At 37.2% G+C, this 24,373-nt stretch overlaps 1 protein-coding gene across 2 annotated transcripts in view; it reads left to right on the top strand.

The window, feature by feature from the left end:
• TBC1D5 (TBC1 domain family member 5) overlaps positions 1-24,373 on the top strand; it is a 564,034-nt gene that overhangs the window by 97,431 nt on the left and 442,230 nt on the right. For both annotated transcript variants that reach the window (XM_025377827.1, XM_025377828.1), the window contains exon 2: positions 8,515-8,579. The gene's annotated coding sequence lies outside the window, so the exon portion shown is untranslated. The remainder of the gene's footprint in view (positions 1-8,514; positions 8,580-24,373) is intronic.

Below are 24,373 nucleotides of genomic sequence, written 5' to 3'. Positions count from 1 at the left end.
ACTAACCAAATTGTGTGGTTGTCACCATGACACTCAGCTGTAGAACATTTTCATTACTCCACTATGATTTCTTACGTACATTAACTCTTAATCCCCATTCCCCCAATTCAAGGCAACAATTTATTTATTTTTTAGTCTTTATAGCTTTGCCTTTTCTGGATAGTTGATATAAATGGAATAATATAATACTTGGTCTATGGTGCCTGACTTTGTCCAGAACATAATGTTTTTGAAGTTTGTTTTGTAGCATGTATCCATAATTTCTTCCTTTTTATTGCTGAATATTACTACATTGCTAGTATGTCTCGTTAATACATTGATCATCTGTCAATCCATTTCATGGACATTTATGTTGTTTGCAGCTTTTGGCTATTATGAATAAATCTACTAAGAACATTCGTGCTCAAGTCTTTGTGTGAATATTTCTTTTCATTTCCCTTGGGTAGATACCTAAGAGTGGGGTTGGTATGTCATATGATAAATTTATGTTTAACTTTTTAAGAAACTGCCAAACTGTTTTCTGAAATGGCTATACTCTTACACACTCCCATTAACAATGTATGAGGATCCCCATTTTTACATCCTTATCGGTATTTATTATTGTCTGTATTTTTTATTGTATGTATCTTTTTATAACTTAAAATTTTATCTCAATATTATTTTTAAGATTTATCCATGTTGATACATGTAGCTCTTATTCACTGCTATGAAATGTTCATTGTATGAATATGTAGTGAAAATCCAGCCATAATATGAAAAATGGCTTCAAATTCAGTTGTATAAAATACAGAGTTGTATTATTGTGTTGTTATTGAAAAACAGTACTTTTAGTTATCTGTACTGTTGCAAAAGTTACAAAAGTGAAAATGATGAAATTTATACTTGATATTACTGCTGAGACAGTCTGAATTAGTCACAGGGCAGTTTTTTCCTAAGTCAATCCCATTTGCTTCCACAGAAAATAAGAATTTTAGGCCGGGCGCAGTGGCTGACGCCTATAATCCCAGCACTTCTGGGAGGCCGAGGCGGGCGGATCATGAGGTCAGGAGATCGAGACCATCCTGGCTAACACGGTGAAACCCTGTCTCTACTAAAAACTTCAGAAAAAAATTAGCCGGGCGCGGTGGTGGGCGCCTGTTGTCCCCGCTACTCGGGAGGCTGAGGCAGGAGAATGGCGTGAACCCGGGAGGCGGAGCTTGCAGTGAGCGGAGATCAGGCCACTGCACTCCAGCCTGGGAGACAGAGCGAGACTCCATCTCAAAAAAAAAAAAAAAGATTTTAGCTTTATCTGAGAAATGGGCAGTGAAACTACAGACACAGAAGCCAGTCACAAAAGACCATATACTAGATGATTCTTTTCATATGAAATGGCTACAGTAGACCAATTTATGGAGAAAAAAAGCAGTTTTGGGGTTGCCAGGGCAAGGGGGATTGGCGGGAGATGAGTGACTTTTTAATGGGTATGGGGTAATTTTTGGAATTGAGTAATAAAAATGTTCTAAAATTGACTGTGGTTACCCTTACACAACTCTGTATATACTATAATCAATTGAATTGTACACTTCAAGTGGGTGAATTGTAAGGCATATTCATGTTTCAATATAGCTGTTAAAAAATAAGATGCATGAGTCTTTGTAGAACATGTCAATAGTATTAAAAAAAAAAAGAAGAAAGTAAAAAGTACTTCACATTGCAGGTGTTCCTTTGTCAATAATTGTGGCATTATGGCATCCTTTTAAATGACTACTTAATAAACTTCATTGAGTAGATGTACTATAATTTGCTTAATTAATTTCTTAATAGTAACCATTTAGATTGTTTCCAATAAGTAATGTTGTAAGTGGGATCATTGTATATAAATTTTTGTGCACTTGTCTTTTCAGTATAAGTTTTACAAGTGAAATTGTTGGGTCAAAGATTAAGTGCATTTAACATTTTGAATCATATTTCTAAATTACCACTCAGTGAGATGCTCCAGTTTGCCTTTCGCCAGTGGTACGTGATAACATATGAATGACCATGCTCTTGCCACTGCTGGATATTGTCCGTGTTTTTTGTCTTCATCAATTGGGAGGAAATTAACTTATTTTTATTTGCATTTCTTTGTGCAACTTGTTATATATCCCTTAAAAACTTGTTTTTATTCATTTCTTGTCCTTTTTTTCTGTTGAGGTAATGATCTATTTTTGTATTAGTGTGTAGAAGGTCTTTTTATATTAAGAATATTTGGCTGAGCGTGGTGGCTCACACCTGTAATCCCAGCACTTTGGGAGGCCGAGGCGGATGAATCACCAGGTCCAGATCGAGACCATCCTGGCTAGCACAGTGAAACCCTGTCTCTACTAGAAATACCAAAAAAAAAAAAAAAAAATGAGCTGGGTGTGGTGGCGGGTGCCTGTAGTTCCAGCTACTCGGGAGGCTGAGGCAGGAGAATGGCATGAACCGGGGAGGCGGAGCTTGCAGTGAGTCAAGGTCGCACCACTGCCCTCCAGCCTGGACAACAGAGTGAGACTCTGTCTCAAAAAACAACAACAACAACAAAAAAGAATATCTACTTTGGGTCTGCTATATTAGAGAAAAATATTTTTCCAGTTTGTCTATATTTCATATTTATTTATGGTGATTTTTTTCCCATTGCACAAACATTTTAAAGTTTTGCATAGTCATATTTGTCACTTTAAAACATCCTTAGAAATTCGGCTACATTCCAAGGTTATACAAATATTCTTTTATATAAGTTTTAAAATTATCTTGGGGCCGGGCACCATGGCTCACGCCTGTAACCCCAGCACTTTGGGATGCTGAGGTGGGCAGATCATGAGGTCAGGAGATTGAGATCATCCTGGCTAACAGGGCGAAACGTCTCTACTAAAAAAAAAAAAAAAAATACAAAAAATGTGAAGAAGAGGAATTAAGACAGCCTTTTTTCCTCCCTCTACCTTTTAGACTTAAGTTTATACTAAAGAATTAACTGGGCATTACATTTATTTAAACAGCTGTTACAGAAACAATTTTACTAGCACAGCTGCCTTTTAATAAAGTATTTGAATGTTTTCATTTTACTTTTTTGAAATTTTTTGTTTATTAGATTATACTACATTAATCAAAGACAACAATTATGTATTTTTTATGTATCTAGTGGCTAAATTACCATTTATGTCTATTCTTCAACCTAAATTTGTAGTCTGGAATTTCCCCAAAGCACATAATATAATTTATATTCAAATGGATTAACTTGTTCTTTGGACAGCCTAAAAAAAAAGACCAATTTATGATTTTCTATTCTATATTTTATTTTAATAAGCTAAATCGATATTTGATACTTGCTAATTTATACACACTTGTGTCCTTAATTTAATAAGCCATCTGCATTTAGATTTAGTAATACATAAGATAAAACCAATGCTACATACCTCTAAAGTTAATTTCTTTCTTTTCAGTTTACAGTGCCAGTTTTACACTCCATGTGCCGTCAGTGAAAATGTAGGCGGCAGACACACCACATATTTATTATCACTGAGTTCACCATATCATACAGGAAAAGTACATTAATATGCCATAGAGAAAATCTAACACACATAAACAACCACTTAGCATTTTTAAGAACATATCTGACTTATTGGTTAGCTTAAATATCTTTTGGTAGAGTTAGACACCCACGTACGGTGAGTACATTCATATAAGTTATCAGAACAATTCCTTGTGCTGGTGAATGAGCATCTCTCTTCTTCATGTATGATGGTAAAGATTATACATTATAAAGCTTTAACCTTTCCATTGGAATTCTAAATCTTGATACAATTCAGCCATTCCCAGGGTTCTTCAGATAAAGTTACACTCTGGAAAACGTTTTTCTAAAGCCTTAGTTTACATTTACATTTCTGTTTCATGCTGGGTCTCTTTTCTTGAAGTTTCTGTTGTTATTTTCTGTTTTAGGCCCATGGTGAAGTAGGGGGAGGGAGTGGGGCTTTTCCTGATTTGTTTTTTCCCTGTGAATTCTATATTCTATTGTAGGCTGTACCATGCAAAAAATTGTGTATGTGTGTGTTAGTTTTTTTCCCCCGAGACGGAGTTTCACTCTTGTTGCCCAGGCTGGAATGCGGTGGCGTGATCTCGGCTTCACGCAGCCTCCACCTCCTGGGTTCTGGCAGTTCCCCTGCCTGGCCTCCCAAGTAGCTGGGATTACAGGCATCTGCCACCACGCCTGGCTAATTTTTTGTATTTTTAGTAGAGAAGGGGTTTCGCCATGTTGGCCAGGCTGGTCTCAAACTCCTGGCTGAGAACACCCTCCTCAGCCTCCCAAAGTGCTGGGATTACAGGCGTGAGCCACCGTGCCTGGCTGAGTGTGTGTATTTTTAAAAATAGGTACAGTACTTGTTAGATTTTTTTCTCATTGTAATATTTTATAGCATTTAAGAAATATAAAAATATAGTGTATAGTTTATATGCATACTGGTCTAAACTTGAGAGAGTAGTAATAAGAGCTAATGCAGATGCGAAAAAATACGAAAGTGAATATAATTGATATATAAAGCATAAAAAGCACATGAAAGTGTTTTTCTTTTAATCTTGTATGGACATTTACTTTGCATGTAATACGGAATCAGGACTTTCTAAAAGGAAAATGTTCTAGCTTTTTCTTTTAGTGAAACAAAACAATAAGAAATTATATGTTTAAAAGTTTTTTAGTTTCCTCAGATACTTAGTTTTTGTCTCTCGTTTATATCCTAACATAGCCTCTCTCTCAAAAAAAAACACCCCAGAATATTTAAAAGTTATTCTTCCTTGCAGTACATTCTAAGACCCTGTTTGTTTAACAATGTTGGGTAAAGTTTTTGCAAGCACTCTCTTTATGGGCCTGTATTCTCCTTTTTTGAGTTATTCCTTCTGGACTGGAACTATCTTAGTCATTCCATTTTTATTTGACTTTAGTTAATTTCCTCAGGTGTATTTTATAGATTTTGTTAGTGTAGTATAATTTTCAGCCTCTGCCCTTTGTTCTTCCCTTCTTTTCAAGATTTTAAACTATTACATATTCACAGAGAACTCTAAAATATATAGCTCTACATTTGATCTCATTTTTATGTTTCCATCTCTCTGTCCCCTCACAGTGAATGTCTGGAACCGGAAGCATCGTCTTGCCACTGACCTGTTCGCTCCAGTCAGATCCAGCCATTCTTTGTTCCCTCCTGTTATCCTTTAGGCTCTTTATCTTAGATCTAAGAATTTCTTGTCTTGTTCTCTCTTACCCATTATATCTCATTAGTCAATGTATTGTCTTAGTAGTTTTTGCTCCTGCCAGTTCTATAGCATTCTCAAAAGCCTAGATGACTCTTCTGCAGCCTTATTCCTGGAATACTTTAGAAGTCTCTGAATTTGTATCCCTGCCATCCTCAAATCTGTCCTGTGCATTGCTGTCAGATTAATCTTCCTAAAGCATTGCTATTATCCAGACAATCTCCTGCTTAGGAACCTTCATTGGCCCCACTTTGCCTGGAGATTGAAATTTAGACTTTCCAGCCTGGTATTTGAGGTTCTCTCGTAAATTTGTCCCAGTTTTTTCCTCCACTGGCCAGTAACAAAAATGCTTTCATTTTTGTCAGGATGGTCCCAACATACTGAGAATATTTTTACATTGGCATATCCTTTTCCGTTTCTCAGTGTTTTATGTCTTTTCTGCATTTTACTCTATGATGTCCTTTCTACTTTTTTTTTTGGCCACTAAATCTTAACGTACTTTTTTCCAACTTTCAGCTCTTGTCTTGCCCCCTCTGTGAAGTCTTTCTGCAGTGGTTCTACTGTGATTTCACCATCATCTGAATTCCTGTTTTGCTTTGTTGCTACTCACAAAGCACTTCCTGTTCAGTATTTTGTACTATTACTTGCTTTTGTGTGTTACTTGGGTCTAGGTCCTATGTTGCTGACTGGATTTTAAGTGTTAGGAAAGCAGGGACCATGTTATATTTCTTTGAATCTCTCTTAGCCAAGTACAGTTCATTACAAATGCCCACTTTTTTTTTTTCCATAAATCTTAATTGGTTGCCTACACTCAAGCACCATTGATTAAAAAGTTAAACAACAAAGGTATAGACTCAGCTTTCATGGACTTTATATTCTGGAAGAGAGAGAAAGATGCTGTACAGCTAATTTCATAATTACCTACTTAGTTACAGTTGAGGAATGTGGTTTGTCATTTTTTTTTGACAATCAGAAAACCTAGAAAATTGCCTTCGTTTTTCCCCTCTGCTGTCATTGGTATTTATAATTTTTCTTACTTCACAAATAAATTTTGATAGGGTAAATTATTCTTGAAAGTGTAGGTTTTCAAATGGTCCAACTTAATTCTTCTAAATACACGTAATGCTGTATATCTGGGTAAATTCAGTAGACAACATAATGGAAAGAATGATTAATAGGTGCCTGACATTAAAATAATTATAGTGAATTTTATGTCATTTATGTGATACGTAAACTCATGTGAAATAGTTAAAAGATAATGAAAATAATTCCAAAAGGAAGATTTTCTAAACTCAATTAGGAATTTTTAGTTAATGTACTAAAGCTATCTTTTGTAGGAGAATAAGATTAGATTAAAGGTAGATATGTTGTTCTTAGATACGTTATTTTAGCTTCAGGTGTTTTTTTCTAGTGGCTTGAACAATGTCATATTTCATAGGCATGATTTTTTGAGGTTGTAATAACCATAGAAAGTTAATATTGAAAGAATGGCAAAATATACAGTGAAACTAAAAATTGTTGTATTTGCAAATATAAAAATATAATTTACATAAATGTTACAGTTAGGAACATTGTGAATGTAAATATGCCTTCTCTGTTCCCAGTCTTGTAATGCCATTCTTTGTCCAGTTGGAGATGAAGAGTGATGTTGAGATGGGTGTTTAGCCTATTTTAACAGCTTTAAAAAAATTCAGTATCGTTGATGTAAATATGAGAAGGGAAGAGAATATTTATCTCTATTAAGTGACATAAAAAACCGTGGTAAGAATAACAGGCAGTGAGTGTGCCTTAAATAGTAAAATCCCTGAAATCAGATGCTAATTATAAGCACAAGGACACTTGCTTCCTACATACTTAAATGTGTATTTTCTTTAGTCAAAGTGTAATTCAGAGTTCTTGAAGTGCTGAATATGGCCTTTGTTTTTTCATTTCCCTTTAGCATACATATTAAAAAAAAAAAAAGCAATAAGATACTTCTGCTGGACTGTGATTTTGATGGATATAGGTGGACTATTAAACCAAATGCTATGAAGATAAATTCAAATGTTTGCTCTCAAAAGTAAAAATAAAGGATTGTCTTTATTGTGTGATTTCCCTGCTTCTTACTATTAAAAAACAAATGTTTAGTAGTAAAGGTAAAATTATTTAAACATATTTGAGCACATTTTACTTGCTTCCTGTGGTTTATCAAGGCCTTTAAGGCTTAGATTGTGAAAGGATGTATTAATATTGGTATTAAGAGTATATTTGTTTAGATTATTATGGACTTTAAATTTTATTTTAGACATTCTCTCTGGCATCTTGTCATAAAAGTTATGTGTTGTTTTACTTTGTTAGCAGTTTTAACATTTTTAAGTATCTGAGAAGAAAAACTTCCTCTACATTTTGAACAGGGTCTTTCATTGGCGGTTTTGTAACATGTTCTTCAGTTGTTGAGAGGTGTATAGTACAGTTACCCTGTTCTTAGAAAGTAATGGGCTTTTAAGTTGTAGAGTAGTAGGAAAAGTCTAATGGACTTAAACTATTTTAAAAACTTTGTTTTTAGAAAGAGAGGTATAAGAAAACCTTTTGTAATCTTGCTATTTTTTTGTTCTTAGGTATGCCTTTTATTTAGCTTTTAGTAACTTGTAATTTAAGATCACAGTTATTAGGTGTATTTCTGCATTTTATGTATCACTCCCAGATGCTACAGTATTAGTTTTTATCACTGCATATTTTATGAAATGTCAGCCTTCTGTTGGCTGTTCACGCAGCATTGTTAGTGATCAAAGACACAACATAAAGGAGAGGAATCTAAACAGTTGGCTTATCTTTGTCCTTCGTTGTGACAAAAATACTCTAAAATTACTTAATTATAAAAAGTCAAATAAAGGCATCATGTAACATGCAAATAAATAAGTATCTTTATGTTTTAGTGAAATAAAATCTCAGTGTTTAATATCAAGAAGCATAAAGAGAATTACTATCTAATTTTACAAAGTTTTCCTTGTTAAGGAATGAGGGTAATATGTGTTGTGTAATTTTGTAATACTTTGCTAAATGACAGTGCTGTGCCTAGGAAAAGCCACAAAATGTTTGACATCGTAAGAGGTTACTCAGTATAAACCCTTAATTTTGTTACACAAATTATGTTCTAGAAAAGTGGTTATTAGCTTTTGTATGTACATTAAGTTGTATGTGAGTCAGTTTATTAAAATATTTTCTTGAATTGATCTACTTTGTATTTAAAAACTATTTCATAGATTTAAAGATCCTTTTTTTTTTTCTTTATTTCAGTGATATCAATATCAAGATAAAAGTGTGGAATGGGAGAAAATTTCTCAAAGCCTGAAAGAAAATCTGTAAGAATAAAATTCTTGAATGATTTTGATCAGCTGTTGTGTATGCCCAACACAGCAGTTGGTTCAATCAATTTTATGTTTTAGGATTGTTTTATTAAAATGAGCTGCTGCTTTTAGTAAATCATTGAGAAAGATGCTGGCTTTATACATGTCTTTTTTGGTTGGGGGCAGGGCCTACAATTGCAGCCTTGTAAGTCAGTAAAATTGGAGACAGTTCCTGGCTGCCATGAAAGTCAGTGTGTTTCTGTGTTGGTATGGGCATTTGGAAATAGAGGTAGAACGAAGATTTAGATTAAAAATGATTTTAGATAATTGTACTGTTATGGCTCTCTGCAGGAAACTGCCATTTCTAGTAAAACGTAATCATCAGCAGATAATAGGGATTTAAGTGTATCTTCAGTTTTGTGTACAGTTTCTGTTTTTATAAATGAATGAAAGTTAATTGTTTTCCGTTGGAAGAATGAAATCTTTGGAAAGTAGTTTGAAAGACATAGCCACTGGATATGAGTTAGAGGCCTCAACATTTTGTCCTGATATGCATTATACAGTTACTACCCAAAGTATGGTCTGTACATAAACAGTATTGGTGTTACCTGAGATCTTCCTAGATACGCACAATCTCAGGCCTAACCCCATACCTACTAAATCAGAATCTGTGTTTCATCAAAATTCCTAGGTCATTTGTATGAATATTAAACTCTGAGAAGCATTGCCATAATTCAGACCTCTCATTTTTTCTGTGTATGTGTGTTGTAATTGTGGGGTGCTCATAGTGGAGTTGGTTATCTGTAGTTCAAGAATTGGAAGAGGAAGTGGAAACTCACGCCAGAATTTTAGTGGGGGCCCAGGAGTAGACAGATAGTTAATTTAGAACTCATAAGCTTTTGGTCTTTAACCAGTTGCAATTTGAATCAGTAGTTACTTTGTATATTATGTAGAAAGCTTCATGTCACCCTGGTAGTATTAATCAGGTGTTTTCTTTTGGCCATGGCAGCATCTTCTCATGTTCACAGATACTTAAGATGTTTTCTGCCAGTCATAGTGTAGTAAACATTTCCAAAGTGTGTTCTATGATATATTTTTTCCAGGAGATGCTTGGAATGTAAAGATCCCATGGCCACATAAATCTGAAAGCACTGAAAGCACTACTTTCCCATAAGAGAATCCCATTATATGCTGATGTATTAAAAGACCTGAGAACCTGGTGTAACTTAGTTTAATTCAGTATTTCCCAAATTTACTTGACTATAGCATACTTTTTTTTTTCAAAACAAACAAACAGTCTTTTAAATTTTTTCCTTTAACATGTGCACAAACTGACTTCTTTCCACATTTATTTATCTTACTCAAAATAAGAGATATGGACAACTTCTGAAATTGTGATGTTATGCCACATAAAACATACTTTCTAATATTGCTACATATAAATGGTACTGGTATGACTCTTGTGTACCGAAGGGACTAAAGATGCAGACATTTTTGAGGATTGGAGTGATTGAGCAGTCATCATTTCGAACAGGGGTCCCCAACCCCCTGGTCATGGACTGAGACCGGTCCATGGCCTATTAGGAACAGGCCACACAGCAAGAGGTGAATGGTGAGCAGGTGAGCTCTGCCTCCTGTCAGATCAGCAGCAGCATTAGATTCTCATAGGTGTGCCAACCCTATTGTGAACTGTGTATGCGAGGGATCCAGGTTGCTCATTCCTCATGAGAATCTAATGCCTGATGATCTGAGGTGTAACAGTTTGATTTCGAAACCATCTCTCCCCACCTCCCTCCCCATTCGTGGAAAAACTGTCTTTCACAAAGCGAGTACCCGGTGCCAAAAAGGTTGGTGACTGCTGAATTAGAAAGTGAGCATAGAACTGATCCCAGTCAGATTTGATGGATGAATGAAAAAGAGAAAATTGACTATTCTTAGTGTTTGCTGGAAAGAGGAAAACCATGAGCAATGGAATAAATTAAACATTTCAGTTGAATACATTTTTACCAAATTGCTAATAAAGAATAGGCTCTGTACTTGGCCTTGGGCAAACAGTAGTGAAAAATACTCAGTCTGCCCTCTAGTTGCTTATTGTGAGCATAGTACATTCTGATAAATGTACAAGAGTTGGAATCCAGAACATAGGATTTTCTTTGTGGATTTGTTTAAAAAAAAAAAAAAAAAGTTGGCCAGAATACTGTATCATGGAGTGCTAGAGACAGGACACAACTGTAGTGATGGATGTTTCTGGTTAGGTAGGGGAAACAGAGGAAAGGACAATTATGGGACAGAATTTCAAAAGGTAAGATTGGGAAGACCAAACAGCCTTAGAAGTCAGAGAGCTTTTGGTACTCAAATTGCCCAGGTTTGGTTAGTTGAAGTGCATGACAGTCCTCCATCGCGTATTTCAGTGCTTCCTTAATTTCTGACAAAAGAAGTTGTTGCAGGGTTATCTTTTATATGTTCTCCCCCAGCTTTGGAAGCAGCCATTTCTCTGAGAAGCTCTGATTGTTTTTTAGTGGGGAATAATATTAGCGAACAAGATCTTGGCACTAGTGTGTTGATTGCTACTGGGTCTTGGCTTTTAGGCCCTTTTAGAGGACAGAGGTAGGAAATATATAAGCTTTATATATACATATACATCTACATTTATACTTATATACACAAATGCATATTGAAAAACATGTGGACACATACATCTGCATATTGTTTTTTATTTAGAGATACACCAGTTTCTCTAATTCTAATCCATCCATGCAGGTTTCTTTCTTGCTTGCTTCTCATATTTATATGTCCCATCTTTCATAGTGAGAACCTTGGCTTCCAACAGTATCAACACATTTACTCTTTTGTTCAACTAAATAATAGATCTAAAACAGTTTCAAAATTGGTTAATCATATAAGAAACAAATACACCAAAAAAGTTTGAAAATTGTTTGAAGTTCTCCCTCCTTTCTGTACTCATTCCTATGAATATATAACCAAATACTATTCTCATAATTACTTAGTTCTTTCTTCCTTATTCCTTAAGCGTGGTTATGATATTAATTTGGAATATAGTTCACTCGTATTAGTTTTCTTTCAGCTTTTGTGCCCCCTTTTCCTTATATCCTTATTGATTTAATTTTTTGAATATGTAGAAAATTACTTACTTTTCCAAAAAGTACAACTGTACAAAAAGATATACCAGAAAATTGTCACTCCATCCTCCCCATTCCACCCCATACTTTGTAGGAAACCAATTTTATTGTTTTCTGGGCTTTACTCATTTTTATAAAGATATGCAGAGATATTTATGTTTCTTTTCTTTTTTTTTTTTACCTAAAAAGTAGCATGTATGTTCTTTTGCAGTTCAGTTTTTTCATGTATCAGTATCTCTTGGAAATTACCTCATACCAGTTTGTAGAGATTTTCCTTACTCGTTTTTGCAGGTGCTTACTACTTTGCGTGTGCCATAGTTTATTCAACCAATCTCTCATGCTTGCGCATTTAAGTAGTTTTCAATATTTTGCAATTACAAACATGCTGCAGTGATATTTATTTTCATAGTTTTAGAGGTGTATCTTCAGGGCAAATTCCTGGAAATGGGATTGCTGGTTGAAAGGGCAAATACTAAGCCCGGTGCAGTGACTTGCCTCTGTAATCCCAGCTACTTGAGAGGATCCCTTGAGCCCAGGAGTTCAAGGCTGCAGTGAGCTATGATAGAGCCATTACACCCAATCTGGGTGACAGAGTGAGACTTTGTTGCTAACAACAACAACAAAAAGGTTCAAAGGGCAAATACTTACATAGTTGTATTAGAGTATTACCCAGTCCCCTGCATGGGGGCTGTAACATTTTGTCTTCCCACACTGCAGTGTATGAGAGTGCCTATTTCCCGACAGCCTTGCAGACAGAGTGCATTGTGAAACTTCATTTTTGCCAAGTGATAGGTGAGAAATGGAATGTTGGATACATTTAATTTGCATTCATCTTTTATGTGTGGAGTTGAATGTCTTTTCATATATGTAAGAGCCACTTTCCATAGGATATTGGGGCTTTTCCCTCTCAGTTTAGAAGTTCTTTGTAGGGATATTAGGCATTTATCTGTGATATATGTTGCAAAAGTTTCCTTCCAGTTTGTTACCTGTTTTATTATTTATTTTCTGATGTATTTTTGTCCTGCAAAAGTTTTATATTTGTACTTTAGTCCTAGTGAGAAAGCCTTTTCTGAATTCTTAGTTTAGGAGGAATCCCTCTCTCCTGCCCCCACCCTCCCCTCACACTTTTAAAAATACTTGTAGTTTTCTTACAATTAGATCTCTGATCCATTTGCAGTTTATTTTTATGTATGATGTGAGAAACATTGAATTTTATCTTTTTTTCTTGTCTGTTGTTTAAAATGACTATAAATGTGCTAATGATTTGTTATATCACCTTTATAGAGATTAGATTTCTATCTGTAGTGGAATCTATTTCTGGACTTTCTGTTCATTTGCACTTTTCTGCCTGTTCATGTAGCAGTCCTACACTGTTTTCATTATAGAGGCTTTATAGTATGTTTTAATGCCTGTAGTATGTGTTAATGAGGTAGTCCCCTCTATTTTCAGTATTTCCCAGTTTTTCTTGAACTTTTTCCATTTGAACTTCAGTATCAACTTGTCTAACTCCATGAAAAGCTTTATGATTTGTAAGTTTGTGACCTGTTGATGTTGAGATGTTCTAACCAAGGACAGGGTATTTCTTTTCAGTTGTACAGTCCTACTTTTATATGTTTTAAGAATGTTTATTTTTTTTTAGTAGGTTTTGAACATTGCTGTTTATTCCTAAATATTTTACTTTTAAAAATTGCTATTTGAAAGAGACTTTCTTGAAAAAGTTCCTTTCCAAGATGGGCGAATAGAAATAGCTCCGGTCTGTAGCTCCTGGTGTGATCGACAGAGAAGGTGGGTGATTTCTGCATTTCCAACTGAGGTACCTGGTTCATCTCACTGGGACTTGTTGGACACTGGGTGTAGCTCACGGAGGGCAAGCCGAAGCAGGGTGGGGCGTCACCTCACCTGGGAAGTGCAAGGAGTCAGGGATTTTCCTTTTTAGCCAAGGGAAGCTGTGACAGACTATACCTGGAAAAACGAGACACTCCTGCCCAAATAAGGCGCTTTTCCCATGGCCTTAGCAACCAGCAGACCAGGAGATTCTCTCCCATTCCTGGCTCAGTGGGTCCCACACCTACGGAGCCTTGCTCACTGCTAGCACGGCAGTCTGAGATCTAACAGTGAGGCTGCAACCTCACTGAGGGAGGGGTGTCTGCCATTGCTGAGGCTTAAGTATGTAAACAAAGTGGCCGGGAAGCTCGAACTGGGTGGAGCCCACCACAGCTCAGCAAGGCCTACTGCCTCTGTAGACTCCACCTCTGTGGGGTGGGCATAGCTGAAAAAAATGCAACAGAAACTTCTGCAGACTTAAATGTCCCTGTCTGACAGCTCTGAAGAGAACAGTGATTCTCCTAGCACAGCATTTGAACTCTCAGAATGGACAGACTGCCTCCTCAAGTGGGTTCCTGACCCCCGTGTAGCTTAACTGGGAGACACCTCCCAGTATGGGCTGACAGACACCTCACACAGTTGTGTGCCCCTCTGGGACGAAGCTTCTAGAGGAAGGATCAGGCAGCAATATTTGCTGTTCTGCAGCCTCCTCTGGTGATACCCAGGCAAACAGGGTCTGGAGTGGACCTCCAGCAAACTCTAACAGACCTGAAGCTGAGGGACCTGACTGTTAGGAAAACTAACAAACAGAAAGGAATAGCATCAACACCAACAAAAAGGACATCTACACCAAAACCCCATCTGCAGGTCATCAACATCAAAGACCAAAGGTAGATAAAACCACAAAGATGGGGAGAAACCAGAGCAGAAAAGCTGAAAATTCTCAAAACCAGAGCACCTCTTCTCCTCCAAAACATCGCAGCTCCTCACCAGCAACGGAACAAAGATAAATGGAGAATGACTTAGACGAGTTGTCAGAAGTAGACTTCAGAAGGTCAGTAATAACAAACTTTTCCGAGCTAAAGGAGCATCTTCGAACCCATCACAAGGAAGCTAAAAACCTTGAAAAAAGGTTAGACGAATGGCTAACTAGAATACACAGCGTAGAGAAGACCTTAAATGACCTGATGGAGCTGAAAACCATGGCACGAGAACTTCGTGATGCATGCACAAGCTTCAATAGCTGACTCGGTCAAGTGGAAGAAAGGGTATCAGTGATTGAAGATCAAATTAATGAAATAAAGCGAGAAGACAAGTTTAGAGAAAAAAGAGTAAAAAGAAGTGAACAAAGCCTCCAAGAAATATCGGACTATGTAAAAAGACCAAATCTACGTTTGATTGGTGTACCTGAAGGTGACATGGAGAATGGACCCAAGTTGGAAAACAGTCTTCAGGATATTATCCAGAAGAACTTCCCCAACCTAGCAAGGCAGGCCAACATTCAAATTCAGGAAATACAGAGAACACCGCAAAGATACACCTGGAGAAGAGCAACTCCAAGACACGTAATTGTCGTATTCACCAAGGTTGGAATGAAAGAAAAAATGTTAAGCCAGAGAGAAATGTCGAGTTACCCACAAAGGGAAGCCCATCAAACTAACAGTGGATCTCTCGGCAGAAACCCTACAAGCCAGAAGAGAGTGGGGGCCAATATTCAACATTCTCAAAGAAAAGAATTTTCAACCCAGAATTTCATATCCAGCCAAACTAAGCTTCATAAGTGAAGGAGAAATAAAATCCTTTACACACAAGCAAATGCTGAGAGATTTTGTCACCACCAGGCCTTCCTTACAAGAGATCCTGAAGGAAGCACTAAACATGGAAAGGAACAATGGTATGAGTCACTGCAAAAACATGCCATATTGTAAAGACCATTGATGGTATGAAGAAACTGCATCAATTAATGGGCAAAATAACCAGCTAATATCATAATGACAGGATCAAATTCACACATAACAATATTAGCCTTAAATGTAAATGGGCTAAATGCCCCAATTAAAAGACACAGACTGGCAAATTGGATAAAGAGTCAAGACCCATCAGTGTGCTGTATTCAGGAGACCCATCTCACGTGCAGAGACACACATAGGCTCAAAATAAAGGGATGGAGGAAGATCTACTGAGCAAATGGAAAGTAAAATAAAAGCAGGGGTTGCGATCCTAGTCTCTGATAAAACAGACTTTAAACCAACAAAGATCCAAAGAGACAAAGAAGGCCATTACATAATGGTAAAGGGATCAATTCAACAAGAAGAGCTAACTGTCCTAAATATATATGCGCCCAATACAGGAGCACCCAGACTCATAAAGCAAGTCTTTACAGACCTACAAAGAGACTTACACTCCCACACAATAATAATGGGAGACTTTAACATTCCACTATCAATATTAGACAGATCAATGAGACAGAAGGTTAACAAGGATATCCAGGACTTGAACTCAGCTCTGCACCAAGCAAACCTAATAGACATCTACAGAAGTCTCCACCCCAAATCAACAGAATATATATTCTTCTCAGCACCACATTGCACTTACTCTGAAATTGACCACATAATTGGAAGTAAAGCCCTCCTCAGCAAATGTAAGAGAACATAAATCACAACAAACTGTCTCTCAGACCACAGTGCAATCAAATTAGAACTCAGGATTAAGAAACTCATCAAAACCGCACAAATGCATGGAAACTGAACAATTTGTTCCTAAATGACTGCTGGGTAAATATCGAAATGAAGGCAGAAATAAAGATGTTCTTTGAAACCAATGAGAACAAAGACGCAACATACCCGAATCTCTGGGACACATTTAAAGCAGTATGTAGAGGGAAAATTTATAGCTCTAAATGCCCACAAGAGAAAGTAGGAAAGATCTGAAATCGACACCCTAACATCACAATTAAAAGAACTAGAGAAGGAAGAGCAAACAAATTCAAAAGCTAGCAGAAGGCAATAAATAACTTAAGATCAGAGTAGAACTGAAGGAGATAGAGATATAAAAAACCCTTCAAAAAAATCAGTGAATCCAAGAGCTGGTTTTTTTTGAAAAGATCAGCAAAATTGATAGACTGCTAGCAAGACTAATAAAGAAGAAAAGAGAAAAGAACCAAATAGAGGCAGTCAAAAGTGATAAAGGGGATATCACCACTGATCCCACAGAAGTACAAACTACCATCAGAGAATACTATAAACACCTCTACACAAATAAACTAGAAAATCTAGAAGAAATGGATAAATTCCTGGACACATACACCCTGCCAAGACTAAACCAGGAAGATGTTGAATCTCTGAATAGAACAATAACAGGCTCTGAAATTGACACAATAATTAATAGCCTACCAATCAAAAAAAGTCCAGGACCAGATGGATTCACAGCTGAATTCTACCAGAGGTACAAAGAGGAGCTGCTACCATTCTTTCTGAAACCATTTCAATCAATAGAAAAGAAGGACTCCTCCCTAACTCATTTTAGGAGGCCGGCATCATCCTGATACCAACGCCTGGCTGAGACACAGAAAAAAAGAGAAGTTTAGACCAATATCCCTGATGAACATCGATGTGAAAATCCTCAGTAAAATACTGGCAAACCAAATCCAGCAGCACATCAAAAAGCTTATCCACCACGAGCAGGTTGGCTTCATCCCTGGGATGCAAGGCTGGTTCAACATTAGCAAGTCGATAAACGTAATTTATCACATAAAGAGAACTAAGGACAAAAACCACATGATTATCTCAATAGATACAGAAAAGGCCTTTGACAAAATTCAACAACCCTTCATGCTGAAAACTCTCAATAAAGTAGGTATTGATGTAACGTATCTGAAAATAATAAGAGCTATTTATGACAAGCCCACAGCCAATATCATACAGAATAAGCAAAAACTGGAAGCATTCCCTTGGAAAACCGGCACATGACAAGGATGCCCTCTCTCACCACTCCTATTCAATATAGTGTTGGAAATTCTGGCCAGGGCAGTCAGGCAAGAGAAAGAAATAAAGGATATTTAGAAAAAGAGGAAGTCAAATTGTCCCTGTTTGCAGATGACATGATTGTATATTTAGAATACCTACCCCATCATCTCAGCCCCAAATCTCCTTAAGCTGATAAGCAACTTCAGCAAAGTCTCAGGATACAAAATCAATGTGCAAAAATCACAAGCATTCCTATACACCAATAATGGACAAACAGAGAGCCAAATCATGAGTGAACTCCCATTCACAATTACTACAAAGGGAATAAAATATCTTGGAATCCAACTTGCAAGAGATGTGAAGGACCTCTTCAAGGAGAACTACAAACCACTGCTCAATGAAATAAAAGAGGACAGAAAGAAATGGAGGAACATTCCATGCTCATGGATAGGAAGAATCAATATCATGAAAATGGCCATACTGCCCATGGTAATTTATAGATTCAATGCCATCCCCATCAAGCTACCAATGACTTTCTTCACAGAATTGGAAAAAACTACTTTAAAGTTCATATGGAACCAACAAAGAGCCTGCATTGCCTGGAGAATCCTAAGCAAAAAGAAGAAAGCTGGAGGCATCACACTACCTGACTTCAAACTATACTGCAAGGCCACAGTAACCAAAACAGCATAGTACTGGTACCAAAACAGATATATAGAGCAATGGAACAGAACAGAGGCCTCAGAAATAACAACACATGTCTACAACCATCTGATCTTTGACAAACCTGACGAAAACAAGAAATGGGGGTAGGATTCTTTATTTAATAAATGGTGCTGGGAAAACTGGCTAGCCATATGTAGAAAGCTGAAACTGGATCCCTTCGTTACCCCTTATACAAAAGTTAATTGAAGATGGATTAAAGAATTGAATGTTAGACCCAAAACCATAAAAACCCTAGAAGAAAACCTAGGGAATCAGGACATAGGTATGGGCAAAGACTTCATGGCTAAAACCCCAAAAGCAATGGCAACAAAAGCCAAAATTGACAAATGGGATCTAATTAAACTAAAGAGCTTCTGCACGGCAAAAGAAAGCACCATTAGAGTAAACAGGCAACCTACAGAATGGGAGAAAATTTTTGCACTCCACCCATCTGACAAAGAGCCAATATCCAGAACCTACAAAGAACTTAAACAAATTTACAAGAAAAAACCAAACAACCCCATCAAAAAGTGGGCAAAGAATATGAAAAGACACTTCTCTGAAGAAGACATCTATGCAGCCAACAGACAGGCTTTCTCATCCCTTATGTATTCTAATTAACTGTTATTTGTAATAGAAGTGTGACTGCTTTTTTTCATGTTCATTTTGTATCCTGCTACCTTGCTGAATTCTTTTGTTTCTTGAGTTTTATTTTCAGTTTTCTAGGATTTTCCAGGTATTTCCTCAGGTCATCTGATAATAGTTTTATGTCTTCTTTTCTAGTTCTTCTGTGTATAATTTTCTCTACTAGTTTTTTTAGATAAGTGTATCACTCTTGTCACCCAGGTTTGAGTCAAGTGGTGTGATTTTGGCTCACTGCCACGTCCGCCTCCCGGGTTCAAGTGATTCTCCTGCCTCAGCCTCCCTAGTAGCTGGGATTACAGGCGCATGCTACCACGCCTGGCTAATTTTTGTATTTTTTTTAAATAGAGACAGGGTTTCCTCATGTTGGCAAGGCTGGTCTCGAACTCCTGACCTTTGGTGATCCACCTGCCTCAGCCTCCAAAATGCTGGGGTTACAGGTGCCTGGCCTCGACTAGTTTTATTTCTTCTTTTCAATTCTTTTTCTTTTTTTTTTTTTTTTTCCTGTTTTCTATTTTTTTTTTTGGAGACAGTGTCTCACTCTGTCACCCAGGCTGGAGTACGGTGGCACGATCATGGCATACTGTAGCCTAGACCCCTGGGGCTCAAGTGATTCTCCCACCTCAGCCTTCTAAGAAGTTGGGACTACAGGCATCCGCCACCACACTCAGCTAATTTATTTATTTTTTGTGGATAAGGAGTTTCACCATGTTGCCCAGGCTGGTCTCCAACTCCTGGGCTCAAGCAGTCTACTCGCTTTGGCCTCCCAGTGTGCTGGGATTAGGGGTGAGCAGGGTGCCCTGCTTTCTTTTCAATTCTTATTTCTTAATATTTTCAGTGTTTTCTCTAGCCTAATTTCATCAATAAATATATTCAGAATAGAGTAGTATTGGGCATCCTTGCCTTGTTCCTGAACTTAGTGTGGATGAATAATGTTTAGTAAGAACTATCAATGGTAGAAAAGATAGAACTACTTGAGATAATGCATTATTCTTAGCATTCTATAGGCATTATAACATAGAATCCTCTATATTATTTCTGTTTCTTTTTACAGGCGGTTTTTTTTGAAGGAGTTATCTCTACTTTGCTACCTTTTCATCTTCATTTTCTCACCTCCCTATACTCCTTATAGGATAGCACTCCACTCTGGTTTCTCAGTTGTCCAAGCAGGTACCAGCTAAAGTTGCTGTTGAGACTTCCAAGTTGCTAAATCTAATGGGTCTTTGTCTCCCCATCTTCGTCTTACTTTTCCTCTTAATATCATTCAGCGTTGCCGATCTTGCCTTCAACTTAGTATACTTTTCCTTCTTAGCTTCTGTCAATATCACATTCTTCAGGTTATTTCTTCTTAGTCTTCTCCATTAGTTCTTCCTTCTCTGCTTGACTTCTAACATCTACATGTTCTAGGCCTCTTCTTTTAAAATTGCATTCTGTCTTCTTTTAAACTCTGTTCTAGATCTTTAAACAAATCTGAGGCTTAAAGTATCATCTGTATTACATTTATTGTAAGAGTGACATCTCTAGTCAACACTTGTCTTCTGAAATCAGGATTTATGTCTGCCCATCTGCTATCCATTTTCACTTTGAGATGTCAAAGTCACTTTGTAATATAAGTTCTAATCCCTCCCCAAACACCTCCCGCTTTTAGTATCATCATGTAACCCATTGGATAAGCTAGAAATTTAAGATTCGTTTTTGATTTTTCTTTTTTCATTCATTGTCTTTGTTCACTTCATTATCAAGTTTTATTGAATTCCTCTTTCCATGCCCTCACATTTTCTCTAGTTTTATTGACTGACTGATTGAGATGGAGTTTTGCTCTTGTTGCCCAGACTGGAGTGCAATGGCATGGTCTCAGCTTACTGCAACTTCTGCCTCCCGGGTTCGTACGATTCTCCTGCCTCAGCCTCCTAAATAGCTGGGATTACAGGCACCCGCCACCTTGCCCAGCTAATTTTTGTATTTTTAGTAGTCATGGGGTTTCACCATTTTGGCCAGGCTTGTCTCAAATTTCTAACCTCAGGTGATCCGCCTGCCTCGGCCTCCCAAAGTGCTGCGATTACAGGTGTGAGCCTCCATGTCTGGCCCAATTTTCTCTAGTTTAAAGGAGAGACTTTTTTGCTAAAAGAAACATTATGGTTTATGTCTCTATATATTCTACCAGTTATAGCCATCGTTACGTAGAACATACAAGTAAGATTAGAAGTAACAAACCATGTTGTTAAAGATACTGATTGCAAGAATAAGGAATTTAGGTGGTCACTGAGTGCTTATTAGTAAGAGATCAAATTACTTTTGTAGCACTTAATAAGATTGAAAAAGTGGGAAGAGGCTGGACACAGTGGCTCATGTAATCCTAGCACTTTGAGAGGCTGAGGTGGGCAGATTGCTTGAGGCCAGGAGTTTGAGACTAGCCTGGTCAACATGTGAAACCCTGTTTCTACAAAGCATACAAAAAATTAGTTATGCATGGTAGAGCACGCCTGTAGTCCCAGCTACTTGGGAGGCTGAGGTGAGAGGATCACCTGAACCTGGGAGGTTGAGGCTGCAATGAACCATAGTCATGCCACTGCTCTCCAGCCTGGGTCACAGAATGAGACTCTGCCTCAAAAAGAAAAAAGTGGGAGGAGATACCAGATGAGATGACTAGTTAGGAAGCTAGCAGTGTTAGCAGCTTAGTCAAGAGATATTAAATGCTATGTTAGGATATGATATTGGAAAATTAAAGACAAATTTGAGAGATACTACAATGTTATTCAGTAAGAATGGCAACAGCTTGAATCTAATGTACGGAAGAGAGAATTACTGAAGAATCACAAGATTTCCCCACAAGATGACATGTAGAGTAAAGGTTTTGGGGGAAGATAATGAGTTGTTTGAGATACTGAGTATAAGGTGCTGGTATGGAATGTCAGGTGGAGACATTTAGGGAATGATTGGAGGTGGTGAGTAGGTTTCTTCTTCAGTCCTAGTTTCCTCTGATAGTATACTGACTGTCCAAGGCTATGTTGAGAAGTCCTTTAAGGCTGTGTATAGGCGACTGACAACCTCTGTCTTGGGTGTTGTGTACTTGCCAGCTGTGGTCTGGGTCTTGGGATCCAGGCCAGAACTATAGATACAAATTGGGGAAACTTGAAGTTTGAAGTTAAAGTTGAAGGCATGAAATTTGAATGAGGCTATGAAAGTTCTTCCTCAAACCCCCCAAAAAGATAAGGTGAGAAAACAGGTAGCCAAAGATAGAGTGTGGAGAACCCCTATGTGTTAATAAATTGGTAACATTAGGAAAAGAGTCAGAAGCTGACAGGTCGGTGGTTGGAAAGAAAAATTACAGAAACAAGAGGAAGAAAATTTTAGGAAAGAGGTCCTGGTTATTAGGGCAACAGTGTAATCAAGGAGTATGAAGGCTTGGGGAAGGACAATCGTCACATTTGAACCATTCAGAGAACATTTTTCTTAATTCTAAAAGGGTAGGAGTCATATAACAAGGAGTTTGTACTCTTCTTAAGATAATGTTAAGACAGATGTCACATACAGAAAGTGGAGATAGTTTTTGACCAGTTAAGTAAGCAGCTAATACTAGTATTTTGCTAGACTTTGAAAAAGTTCATAAAATGTGAAATAAGTAAATGATAATTTCAAAAATCCATCTTGGATTGGAAACAATTAGGGGTAGGAAATGAAAAGTATGGTAATTAGGCCCTTTTGAATGGAATGGTGTACATAAACAGTGGGAATCTTCTGGAAGCATGTCATAAAACATTACAGATTTTCAGATGATTCTGAAATCTAGGAAGCAAAATACTGGTTAAACAAATGGTAAGGAATAAGTGTGGGAATACCGCTGGAAGCTGTGTAGCTGGGCGGGGAGTTGGCAAAGTTCTCTCACTTTTGGCAGCTACAAAGTGATACTCTAAGTAAATTGGGCCGGTTTGCTAAGAATAATGATTTGTGACTGGTTTATGCTGATTTAGGGAAGAAACAGGATATATTAGATGTATTTTAGAATCCCCCTGCTCCTCAAACCCCCATGATCTGGCCAAAATGGCAACTAAACGTTTATTGTAATTACAGAAGCAATTTGATGTAGGAGTAGAAAGCAACAAAAATACAACAGATCTTCTGAGAAGGGAGAGAAAAATGTTATTTCCATTCTTGTCAAACTTTAGCATTTAATATATTATGTAATTCTAATTTTGTAACTCTTAATGAAGAGTTAACCCAACTGAAGAAGACAAATGAAAAGGAAAGGAATAATCATGGATATTAGGGAAAGTAGACATACTAAATGAAAATCAGGGACCTAATTTTCATGTATATGTTCACCAAAGTTTCTGAATTATCTTACTAAACCTAATAAAGTGCCTATAGATCCTCTTGGGTATCCTAAAGTGACAATCATGTCAGAAAATATGGCAATTTTTTCCCCCTTTACTCATTATGTATTTTGTTTCTTTTTTTCATCTTACTGTGCTATCTTGAAGTTTTAGTGCAATTGACTAAAAGCGATGATGATGGGCATCTGTGTCTTACTCTTTGTTGTTGCTTATTTTTGAGACAGAGTCTCACTCTGTTGTCCGGGTGGAATGCAGTGGCAAGATCTCAGCTCACCGCAACCTCCACCTCCCAGGTTCAAGCAATCCTCCTGCCTCAGCCCCCCTAGTATCTGGGATTACAGACATGCCCCACCATGCCTGGTTAATTTTTGTATTTTTAGTAGAGGCGGGGTTTCACCATGTTGGCCAGGCTGGTTTTGAACTCCTGATTACAGGGCCGTGCTTCTAATATGTCACCATTGTATATTATCTTTCCTGTAGAATTTTGGAAAGATACATTTATTTCCCTTGATCACATTAAGGTGGTTTTCTTTTAGCTCTAGTAAAAAGTTTTTTTTTCAATTTAAAAAATCATGAGTGGTGTTGAATGTCAGAATAGTTTTTCTAAATCTATTGAAATGATGCTGTAGTTTTGCTCTTAATGGACTGCCTAAAATGCAGTGTTTTAATAACAGAAAACCTCTAGTAAACTTCAGAAACAAGGAGGACTGTTAATCCTGTTCTTCAAAAAGTGAGCAGTTATTTTTATTTTTGATTACTGTGGGTTCTATTCTGGATACTGTAGCCTATGGTGTGTGTTTGTGTGGCTTTTTGGGGGTACTAGGAGGCCAGGGAATTGGCATCTCTTCAGAAGTCAGCAGGAATGATGCTGAATAGGGGACTAAAAGGGCCCATTATGAATTTGCAGATGTACTGAAGCTTTTTTTTTTTTTCTTTAAGCTCAACCTTGGTTTGTTTCCTTCATAATCTCTGATAACCGCAGGTTTCAAATACAAAAATAAAAAACATTTTATAGTTAGGTCCAGGTGTATTAAGTTACTAGAATGAGGACAGAAAGATTGCTAATTTGGATTCAAATTTATGTTGAGTTGGAAGTAAAAGCTGGAGGGAGACTGCAAGCCACCACAGGTCATTATATAAAGCTTTAAAAAGGATTTTATTCCAATTTTATTCACTACTATATAAGGACATTTTTGTTA

The sequence above is a fragment of the Theropithecus gelada genome, chromosome 2, assembly GCF_003255815.1.
Source record: "Theropithecus gelada isolate Dixy chromosome 2, Tgel_1.0, whole genome shotgun sequence".
In the NCBI taxonomy this organism is placed as follows: Eukaryota; Metazoa; Chordata; class Mammalia; order Primates; family Cercopithecidae; genus Theropithecus; species Theropithecus gelada.
Note: the sequence above shows the minus strand (reverse complement) of the source record. Positions and strands in the feature narration are given on the sequence as shown.